Below are 13214 nucleotides of genomic sequence, written 5' to 3'. Positions count from 1 at the left end.
TATAATCAAAATATGGCTCAGTTGTGAATGACATACGAATAACAAATGACTTACATATGAATCACATATGAATTGAATGTGATTCATATCTGAATCACAAAAAAATTACATAAGAATCACAATTGAATTATATTTGATTTACATATGAATAACAAATGATTCTAATGGTAATGAGATCTAAATCACATATGAATAACAATGTGATTGACTTTTGAATCACATGTGTTTGACATCTAAATCAAATATCATTCAGCTGATTAAAATTCAAATCACATGTGAATCACATTATAATAAAAACTCTACGACATATGAATTATATGTTATTCACATATTATTTAGATTTTAATTACATCTTAATCACAAATGAATTGAATATGGACGAAAACTAAATTATATTTGATTCATATCTGAATTGGATGTGATTAAGATGTCAATCACATTTCAAGCATATGTGATTTAGATGTAAATCACATATGAATTAATTGTGAAACATTTTGAAATAACAATTCAATCACATGTGAATCAATTTTTGGTGGAACATGTGGAGAAGGATCGAGTTTACAAAAAGAAAAGAAATCTGAGAAGTGTTCTGGTTCAAAATGAGAAAAATTCAAAAGAAAAAAATTGAACCGGAAAGAAAAAAATGAAAGAAAAAATCATGTGAAATTCTTCTTTCTGACTCAAACTTGAGGGATGTTGTCGTGTTATAAAGAAAAAGAAGAAGAGAATTCCAATAGATAAAAATGTTTCTGGAATGAAAAATAGATGTTCAGCAGAATATATGATTCACATATTATTATAATCTAATATGATTACAATCTGTAATATATGATTCACATATGCTTACAAACATAAAAACAAGACAAATATAATCTGGTATTATCATATTTGATTACAAACATAAAAACATGACATATATAATTTGGTCCGATGTTATAAATAATTATTATTAACATATGTTGATGATAGGGATTAAGAATTTAACATTATTTTGATGAAATATTTTTGAAATTTTTGTATTTGGATATGATAGACGGAAAAGCAAAATTTCATAATTTATTTAAAAATTAACGTACAAGAATAAATAATATATATACATTATCATTTACAAAAATTTCAATAGTTTATGTTCATTAAAAATATGATATAATACACATCTAATTAAATATTTCAAAATAATTAAAGTGTGTAGTGGATACACGTATAAAATACCTTTATAACTAATTAGACGTTATTCACCTACTCATTCGTATAGATATTCCCAATGCAAGTTATAACCTTTAAACTCTATCATTTATATAATTATGATATAAATTTTATTGATTTTAACCACAGAAAAGGGTTTTCAAGTCATATTTTAAAAGTTATGTTTTCAAAAACTTGGGGTTTCAAAGGAAATTTGTCTTCGGAGAAAGGATCAAGTGATATACCTCTTTCAAAATTGATGTTAAGGTTTTCAAAAACAAATAAAAGTTCGAAGAAAATCAATTAACAAAATACATCTCCAAGGCTTTATCGAAAAAATAAAAAGGTAATTTTGTATTTTCTTTCATGATTTTTATGTGTTTTTATATTTCTATTTTAAATCAGTATACATAGTAAATATATATGTTTTAGTGAAAATAAAAACACACTGTGTGTTTTTATATATTTGTTTCAGTCAGGACAATTTTTTAAAATACAATGTCCTACTAATAAAAAAAATTAAAGTACAAAAATGTTATAATTTGGTAGACTTTTAAAATATAATACCTTAATAAGAAAAAAAATTAAAAGTACAATGATGTAATAATAAGAAATAAAAGTAGGATCCTACAATACGTAAATAAATGAAAGTAAGGTGTTATCTCTTGCATTTAGCCCTTTTCAAAATCATTTACTTCCATTTTTTAGTTCTTATTAAGATAAAACAATTTGTAGATAAACTGTATTTGAAAAACCATTCGAGAAAATGACAGGACACGTTTGGAAATAGGAGAAAAAATAAACAGGGTCATATTTGTAAAAACAAATAGGACTTAATTGAGAAAGAATAAAATAAATAAATATGGGTAAATTAGTCTTTTAAACTTATTTAAGGGCTAAAATTGAGACAAATTTGAACCAAGAGGACCAAATATGTAGATTAGCCCAAACCATTGGGACCATTTGTATAATTTACAATTTAATGTTTAATGTTTATTTAGTAGTTAAACACAAGTTACCAATGTAATTTTACTAAGTTAGGAATGTAGGAAGGATTTGGTTTTAAGGTTACATATGCGTTAGTAATGTCCATCTAATGGAAAAATTATATTCGAACTTGATCGTGCCACTAGAATTGAATATTATAAGAGTGGGTTTGAAACCTCGATTGTCCACAAGACTCTTGTTTCAAAAATTTCAAATTATCATTCAAGATTATGAGGTGCGGGGTATGGTGCCGATCTACCATAGATGTTGAAGGTATGATTGCTTGGCTTTTATTATTATTTTCTATTGAGAATTATCAACTGAACTTATCATTGTTTTTTATATTTGCAGCTGTTGATAACGGAAAGAATGTTCCCACGAAGCCAATGAGGGGGAGAGTGTTTACATATCCCGAGCTTGATGCGGCAACAAATGGATTCATATCTTATTACTACGTGAAGTAAAAGTGGTTAAAATCGGATAAACTAAATTTGGCACCAAAATATGGTGGTTATTGGACATAACCGAAACTTATATGATCATTATGTCATCAGTGGCTTATGGCGGGAAAATGCATGGCTAGAGTCCTACCAGGTATAGAAATCCGTGTAGGTTTTGGGTCGCTTCCCCTTGACCATCTGATACAAAACTACTTAAATAACATACTCATTTATATATTATTTTTATTAATATATGAGTTTTAAAAAAATACATATGTATTTATTGAAATTACTATAACAGTTTAAGCAAAAAAGTAATAATATTTTTATTTAATAAAAGGTACGATGGCAAACATGTACTATATTACGAATTTAAAAATATATTTCCAAGTCACGGGTTCTTCTATTTCAATCAAAAACTTCAAATCTTTATATTGTTCTTGTCCATAATCTTGTTTAAATATGAATAGTATTGTTCGTTTATCTGTGGGTTGGGTTGGAGTTTTCGTTTTCATTTTCATTGATAAATACACAAACTAATTTTCATTGAAAATTAGAGAATACCGAAAATCCTAGAAATCGAACGAAATGGATTTTCAATATCCTCATATGAAGATTTTAATGAAAAAATAGCTACTATTACAAAAAAACGGTAATTAAATTACTTTATTGTTACTTTTTTATAATGATATGTTCATATACGTTTTATTTCCATATATGATTTAGATATGAAGAGAATAATGAAAACAAGTTTCATTCAGTCAAATAAAATAATTTTCATTTTTATAATGTTTACTGATTTGAATCTCATTTGAATCCATGTTGATACATATTAATTATATATAATCAAAATATGATTTAGATATGAATGACATACAAATAACAAATGAGTTACATATGAATCATATATCAATTGAATGGTTCATATCTATAAAAAAATTACATAAGAATCAAAATTGAATTATATTTGATTTACATATGAATAACATGATGGAGATCTAAATCACATAAGAATAACAACTGGATTGACTTTTGAATCAAATGTGATTGACATCTAAATCACATTTGATTATGTGAGAGATGTTGTCGTGTTATAAAGAAAAATAAGAAGAGAATTCCAACAGATAAAAAAAAAATTGGAATAGATTTTTAGCAGAATATATGATTCACGTATTATTACAATCTAATATGATTACAATTTGTAATATATTATTCACATATTCTTACAAACATAAAACCAAGACATATATAATCTGGTATATTTGATTACAAACAGAAAAACATGACATATATTATTTGGTCCAATGTAATAAATAATTATTATTAACATATGTTGATGATAGGTATTATGAATCTAACATTATTTTGATGAAATATTTTTGAAATTTATGTATTTAGATATGATGGATAGAAAAGCCAAAATTCATAATTTATTTGAAAATAAACGTCCAAGAATAAAAATATATATATTATCATCTAAACCATTTTCAATAATTTATGTTCATTGAAAGTATGGTATTATACACATCTAATTAGATATTTCAAAATATTGATAGCGTGTAGTAGATACACATATAAAATACGTTTATAACTAATTAGACGTTATTCACTTACTAGTTCGTATAGATATTCCCAAACTTATAACATTTAAACTCACAAATTTTATTGATTTTAACCACAAAAAAGGGTTTTCTTTCTTATTTCAAAAGTTAGGGTTTTCAAAAACATAGGGATTCAAAGGAAATTTTCCTTCAGAGAAAGAATCAAGTGATATATCTCTTTAAAATTTGATGTTAAGGTTTACAAAAACAAATAAAAGTTCGAAGAACATCGATTAACAAAATATATCTTTAAGGCGTTATCGAAAAAATATAAAAGTTAATTTTTTATTTTCTTACATGATTTTTGTGTGTGAAAAAATAGAAAAGCTGATTTTGTATTTTCATAAAACCAAATTTGAAAGTAGTTTAAAAATATATTTCAAAATCACGGGTTCTTCTATTTCAATCAAAAACTTCAATTCTTTATATTGTTCTTGTTCGTAATCTTGTTTAAATCTGAATAGTATTGTTCGTTTATCTGTGGGTTGGGTTGGAGTTTTCGTCATCATTTTCATCGATTAATACACAAAATAATTTTCGTTGAAAATAAGAGAAGACCAGAAATCCTAGAAATCGAACGAAATGAATTTTGAATATATCTTCATATGAAGATTTCAACGAAAAAATAGCTACTATTACAAATGCAAAAGGTAATTATATTATTTTAATGTTATTTATTTATTTTTTATAACAATATGATCATATGCATTTTATTTCCACATATGATTTTGATATGAAGAGAATAATGAAGAAAAGTTCTATTCAGTCAAATAAAATAATTTTCATTTTTATTAATGTTTACTGATTTGAATCAGATTTGAATCCATGTTGATACATATAAGCTATATATAATCAAAATATCATTAATATGTGAATGATATACGAATAACAAATGAGTTACAAATGAATCACATATTCAATTATATATTCAAAAGTTTTACATAGACGGGACGTGTAAACAAGTAACAAGCTGTGCCGCAACCCCTCTTTGGATGACAAAACTAATTCTTTTAAAAACAACATCTACAGATCTTGGAGTCATAACATTACTATGCATGACCCGTTGGACTCTATCAACTAGCTGCACAACTTCTGGCGCAAGGAAACCGAAAGTATCAAATGCAAAAGGTATAAATGTGTGTTGATTTTCCATGCACACTTTCTCATTTTTTCCACTTTGCATGATGCAGCTTTTAAAATAGCTTGCCCCACAGTGAAAACCCCACTCCCCAAGCCCACGAGTGGAGAAACCCCTGTTAGATCTATGCATGCATGCTTCCCTCCAGCCCATCCAAATACTAAAACATCAGTTGGTCTAAGTGTTGATCTTCATTCCAATTGGACAGTGAGAAAGTTCACATGAGTCTCTTTCTTGGCAGAAATCCCAACGCGCCTAAATATGTCAAAAAGAACATTCCTAACCAGATCGTGTCGGTACTTGAAACCGGGGAGCTCTTTACAATGAACTGCATGCTCTCCAAAGGAGTCCAAGCATGCCTTACGGCAAAAATGGCAGGTCTCATCAGCCGGGAATAGAGGGATCATAAGGCGATACTTGAGGATGACATGATACTCTACTGGCGGCATATGCTGGATAAGACCGTCAATAGGAATAGTCATAAGAAAATCCTGAGCATGTGGGACCCTTAGACACTCAAAAATTGCCTTCTGCCTAATCGTCATGTCGAAGTGACCTTCCATGTCTTGGACAATTTTACTAAAAAGGGCAGTTTCTAGTGAACGTTGAGCTTTTTGGGCGGCGTTGTCCTTATTAGTGAAACCGTTGAAGTCAAAGCCCAGAATTGTGTCACGAAGACAGGCGAAAGAACAAACATAATCTGAATTCATATCAAAATCATATAAAAATTACATATGAATCACAATTGAATTATTTTTGATTTACATATGAATAACATGTGATTCTAATGGTAATGAGAACTAAATCACATATGAATTACGATGCGGTTGAATTTTGAATCACATGTGATTGACATCTAAATCACATTTGATTTTGATGATTAAAATGTAAATCACATGTGTATTATTCATGAATCACATTATAATAAAAACTCAATGACATGAATTATAGGTTATTCACATTTTATTCAGATTTTAATTACATCTTAACCACAAATGAATTACACATGAATGATAACTAAATTACATTTGATTAATATCTGAATTTGATGTGACAAAGATGTCAATTACATTTTAATCATTTGTGATTTAGATGTAACTCTCATCAAAATTAGATGTGAATCGGTTTTAAAACAAATTTCAATCACATGTGAATCAAATTTGAATGACATATAATCAAAATTCAGACACATATGAAGCACGTATTAATATTTAAATGTAATTCAAGCTGTTAAATTTTTATTATTTTATGTTATACATAAAGGAAAAAAAGATAAATATCGAACATGCAATAAAGAGACAGAGACAGAGACAGAGACAGAGACAGAGACAGAGACAGAGACAGAGACAGAGACAGAGACAGAGACAGAGACAGAGACAGAGACAGGTATTAAAAATTACTGGAACATGTGGAGAAGGATCAAGTTTACAAAAAGGAAAGAAATCAGAGAAGTGTTCTAATTCAAAATGTGAAAAAATCAAAAGAAAAAATGAATCGGAAAGAAAAAAATGAAATATAAAAAAAAATCAAGTGAAATTCTTGTTTCAGACTCAAACTGTGAGGGATGTTGTGGTGTTATAAAAAAAGAAGAGGATTTCAGTAGATAAAAACATTTTTGAATGAAAAATAGATGTTCAGCAGAATATATTATTAATATATTATTACAATCTAATATGATTAATATTCATAATATATAATTCACATATGATTATAAATATAAAAACAAGACAGACATAATATGGTATAATCATATTTGAAAATAAAGATAAAAACATGACAAATATAATTTGTCCAATGTTATAAATAATTACTATTAACAAATGTTGATGATAAGGATTATTAATCTAACATTATTTTGATGAAATATTTATGAAATTATGTATTTGGATATGATGGATAGAAGAACCAAATTTCATAAATTATTTAAAAATTAACATACAAGAATAAAATATATATATACTTTATCATTTACAAAATTTTCAATAATTTATGTTAATTAAAAATATGATATTATACGCATCTAATTAGATATTTCAAAATATTTAAAGCGTGTAGTGGATACACGTATAAAATATCTGTATAACTGATTAGACGTTATTAACATACTCGTTCGTATAGATATTCCCAATGCAATTTATAACCTTTAAACGCTATCATCTATCTAATAACGATACAATTTTTATTGATGTTAACCACAGAAAAAAGGGTTTCTTTATTATTTCAAAAGTTAGGGGTTTCTTTCTTATTTCAAAAGTTATGGTTTTCACAAACTTAGGGTTTCAAATGAAATATGTCTTCGGAGAAAGGATCAAGTGATATACCTATTTCAAAATTGATTTTAATGTTTACTAAAACAAATAAAAGTTCGAAGAACATCGATTAACAAAATACATCTTCAAGGCGTTATCGAAAAAATAAAAAAGGTAATTTTGTATTTTCTTACAAGATTTTTGTGTGTGTTTTGATACTTTTATTTTAAATCAATATACATAGTAAATATATATGTTTTAGTGAAAACAAAAACACATTGTGTGTTTTGATATTTCTGTTTCAATCACATATGACACAATACAATTTTCAAAGGACAATTTTTTTAAAGTACAATGTCCTAATAATAATAACAAATGAAGGTAAAAAAATGATATAATTGGGTAGACATTTAATGTATAATACCTTACTAAGAAAAAATTAAATGTACGATGATGTATTAATAAGAAATAAAAGTAGAATCCTACAATAGATAAATAAATAAAAGTAAGTTGTTATCTCTTGCATTTATCCCTTTTCAAAAGCATTTACTTCATTTTTATTTCTTTATTTCTCATTAAGATAAAACAATATTTGAAAAACCATTTGAGAAAATGACAGGACACTTTTGGAAGTAGGGGAAAAAGTAAACAAGTCATATTTGTAAAAAAAATAGAACTTAATTTGGAAATAATAAAAGAAAATCAATAAGGGTAAACTTTATAACTTATTTAGGGGGTAAAATTGAGACAAATCCGAACCATGAGGACCAAATATGCAGATTTCCCCAAACCATTGGGACCATTCGTATAATTTACGATTTAATGTTTAATGTTTATTTAGTTGTTAAACACTAGTTAGCAATGTAATTTTACTAAATTAGGAATGTATGAAGGATTTGGTTTAAGGTTACATGTGTGTTAGTAATGTCCCTCTAATGGAAAAATTATACCGGAACTTGATCCTACCACTAGAATTTAATATTATAAGAGTGTGTTTGAAACCTCCATTATTCACAAGACTCTTGTTTCAAAATTTTCGAAGTTTCATTCAAGATTATGAGGTTTCGGAGATGCTGCCGATCTGCCAAAGATGTTGAAGCTATGATTGCTTGGCTTTTATTATTATTGTCTATTGAGAATTACCAATTGAACTTATCATTGTTTTTGGTATTTGAAGCTGTTGATAAGGGAAAGAATGTTTCCAAAAATGCAATGAGGGGGAGAGTGTTTACATATCCCGAGCTTGATGCGACAACAAATGGATTCATATCTTATTATTACGTGAAGGAATAGTGGTTAAAATCGGATAAACTAAAATTGGTATCAAAATATGGTGGTTATTGGACATAATTGCAACTTATATCATCACTATGCCATCAGTGGGTTTTGGCAGGAAAATGCATTGCTGGACTCCTACCCGATATAGAAATCTGTTTTGGTTTTGGGGCGCTTCCCCTGCACTATCCGATACAAAAATACTTAAGTAACATACTCATTTATATATTATTTTTATTAATATATGAATTTAAAAAAAAATACATATGTATTTATTGAAATTACTATAACACTTTAAGCAAAAAAAGTAATGATATTTTTATTTAATAAAAGGTATGGTGGCAAACATGTAATATATTACAAACTTAAAAACAAATTTAAAAATATATTTCCAAATAACAGGTTCTTCTATTTTAATTAAAAACTTCAAATCTTTATATTGTTCTTGTTCGTAATCTTGTTTAAATCTGAATAGTATTGTTTGCTTATATGTAGGTTGGGTTGGAGTTTTTGTCTTTATTTTCATCGATTAATAAACGAACTAATTTTCCTTGAAAATCATAGAAGACCGGAAATCCTACAAATCGAACGAAATAAATTTTCAATATTCTCATATGTAGATTTTAATGAAAAATAGCTATTATTACAAATAAAAAATGTAATTAAATTATTTTAATGTTATTAATTTAATTTTTTATAATATGATCATATGCATTTTATTTTCATATATGATTTTGATATAAAGAGAATAATGAAAACAAGTTTCATTCAGTCAAATAAAATAATTTTCATTTTTATAATGTTTACTTATTTGAATCGGATTTGAATCCTTGTTGATACATATAAATGATATATAATCAAAGTATGATTCATATGAGAATGACATACGAATAACAAATGAGTTACATGTGAATTAAATGTGGTTCATATCTAAATCACAAAAACATTACATAAGAATCACAATTGAATTATATTTGATTTACATATGAATAACATGTGATTCTAATGGTAAAGAGATCTAAATCACATATGAATAACAATGTGATTGAGATTTGAATCACATGCGATTGACATCTAGAGAAAATTTGATTCTGATTATTAAAATGCAAATCACATGCGAGTCTTTTGTGAATCAGATTATAATAAGAACTCGACGACAAAGGAATTATATGTTATTCACATATTATTCAGATTTAATTACATATGAATCACAAATGAATTACAGATTAACGACAACTAAATTACGTTTTATTCATATCTGAATTTGATGTGATTAAGTTGTAAATCACATTTTAGTCATATGTGAATTAGATGTACATCACATCTAAATTTGATGTGAATCAATTTTAAATAACAATTCAATCACATGTGAATCAAATTTGAATTACATATAATTAAAATTCGGACACATATAAAGCATATATTAATATTTAAATGTAACTCATGCTGTTAAGTTTTTATTATTTTATATTATAGTGAAAGGAAAAAAAAGATAAATATCGATGATTCAACAAAAAACAAAGACGAAGACGAAGACGGAGTGAAGGTTTTAAAAATTGGTGGAACATATGCAGGAGGATCGAATTTACAAAAAAAAAAGAAATCAGAGAAATGTTCTAGTTCAAAATGTGAAAAATTCAAAAGAAAAAAAAATGAAGCGGAAAGCAAAAAAATGAAAGTTCAAAAAATCATATGAAATGCTTGTTTCTCACTCGTACTGTGAGGGATGTTTTCGTGTTATAAAGAAAAAGAAGAAGAGAATTCCAGTAGATAAAATTGTTTTTGGAATGAAAAATAGATGTTCAGCTGAATATATGATTCACATATTATTACAATCTAGTATGATTACAAACTGTAATATATGATTCACATATGAATATAAACATAAAATCAAGACGGATATAATCTCGTATAATCATATTTGATTATATACATAAAAGCATGCCAGATATAATTTGGTCCAATGTTACAAATAATTATTATTAACATATGTTGATGATAGGGATTATGAATCTAACATTAGTTTGATGAAATATTTTTGAAATTTATGTATTTGGATATGATGGATAGAAAAGCAAAATTTCATAATTTATTTAAAAATTAACATTCGAGAATAATATATATATATATATATATATATATATATATATATATATATATATATATATATACATTATCATTTACAAAATTTTGAATAATTTATGTTCATTAAAAATACGATATTATACACGTCCAATTGGATATTTAAAAATATTTAAAGTGTGTAGTAGATACACATATAAAATACCTTTATAGTTGATTAAAAGTTTTTCACCTACTCCTCCGTATAGATATTCCTAATGCAACTTATAACATTTAAACTGTCATCTATATAATGATGATACAAATTTTATTGATGTTAACCACAAAAAGGGTTTTCTTTCTTATTTCAAAAGTTAGGGTTTTCTAAAACTTAGGGTTTTAAATGAAATATGTCTTCGGAGAAAGGATCAAGTGATATACCTCTTTCAAAATTGATTTTAAGTTTTACAAAAACAAACAAAAGTTTGAAGAAAATCGATTAACAAAATACATCTTCAAGGCATTATCGAAAAAATATAAAAGGTAATTTCGTATTTTCTTACAGGATTTTTGTGTGTGTTTTGATATTTCTATTTTAAATCAGTATACATAGTAAATATTTATGTTTTACTGAAAATAAAAACACATTGTGTGTTTTGATATTTCTGTTTCAATCACATGTGATAGAAAATCACATGTCATCCTACACTAAACAATTATCACAAGACAATTTTTGTAAAGTACAATGTCTTAATAATAAAAAAACGAAAGTACAAAAATGCTATAATTTGCAAGACTTTTTAAAATATAATACCTTAATAAGAAAAAAAAAATTAAAACTACAATGATGTAATAAGAAGAAATAAAACTAGGATCCTACAATACATAAAGAAATGAATGTAAGTTGTTATCTATTGCATTTATCCTTTTCATAACCATTTACTTCCTTTTTAATTTTTATTATTCTCATTAAGATAAACAATCTGTAGATAAACAATATTTGACAAACCATATGAGAAAATGACAGGACACTTTTAGAAATAGGAGACAAAATAAATAGGGTCATATTTGTAATCAAATAGGACTTAATTGGGAAAGAATAAAAGAAAATCAATAAGGGTAAATTAGTCTTTTAAACTTATCTAGGGGCTAAAACTAAGACAAATCCGACCCATGAGGCACAAATATCTAGATTACCCCGGACCATTGGGACTATTCATATAATTTACCATTTAATGTTGAATGTTAATTTAGCTGTTAAACACTAGTTACCGATGGAATTTTACTAAATTAGGAATATTTGAAGCATTTGGTTTTAAGGTTACATGTGGGTTAGTAATGTCCCACTAATGTAAAAATTATAATGGAACTTGATCGTGCCACTAGAATTCATTATTATAAGAGTGTGTTTCAAACCGCCAATGTTCATAAGACTCTTGTTTCAAAATTTTCAAATTATCATTCAAGATTATGATGTTCTGGAGATGCTGCCGAACTGCCAAAGATGTTGAAGGTATGATTGCTTGGCTTTTATTATTATTGTCTATTGAGAATTACCAATTGAACTTATCATTGTTTTTTATATTTGCAGTTGTTGATAAGGGAAAGAATGTTGCCACGAAGCTAATGAGGGGGAGAGTGTTTACATATCTCGAGCTTGATGAAGCAACAAATAGATTCATATCTTATTATTACGTGAAGGAAAAGTGGTTTAAATCAGATAAACTAAAATTGGCACCAAAATATGGTGGTTATAGGATATTACCGAAATTTATATGATCATTTTCCCATTAGTAGGTTTTGGCGGGAAAATGCATGGTTGGAGTCCTACCCTATATAGAAATCCATTTAGGTTTTGGGGCGCTTCCCCTTGACCATCCGATACAAAAGACTTATATAACATACTCATTTATATATTATTTTAATTAATATATGTATTAAAAAAAATACATATGTATTTAGTGAAATTACGATAACAGTTTAAGCAAAAAAGTTTTTTATTTAATAAAAGGTACGTGGCAAACATGCAATATATTCCAAATTTAAAATCAAATTTAAATCTGAATGGTATTGATCAGTTATCTGTGGGTTGGGTTGGAGTTTTCGTCTTCATTTTCATCGATTAATACACAAACTAATTTTTTGTTGAAAATTAGAGAAGACCAGAAGTCCTAGAAATCTAACGAAATGAATTTTCAATATCTTCATATGAAGATTTCAACAAAAAAATAGCTATTGTTATAAATACAAAAGGTAATTAATTATTTTATTTTTTATA

Source organism: Lactuca virosa, chromosome 2 (genome assembly GCF_052849685.1).
Source record: "Lactuca virosa cultivar CGN04683 chromosome 2, Lactuca_virosa_CGN04683_v6, whole genome shotgun sequence".
NCBI classification, from domain to species: Eukaryota; Viridiplantae; Streptophyta; class Magnoliopsida; order Asterales; family Asteraceae; genus Lactuca; species Lactuca virosa.
This window is presented reverse-complemented; position numbering follows the sequence as displayed.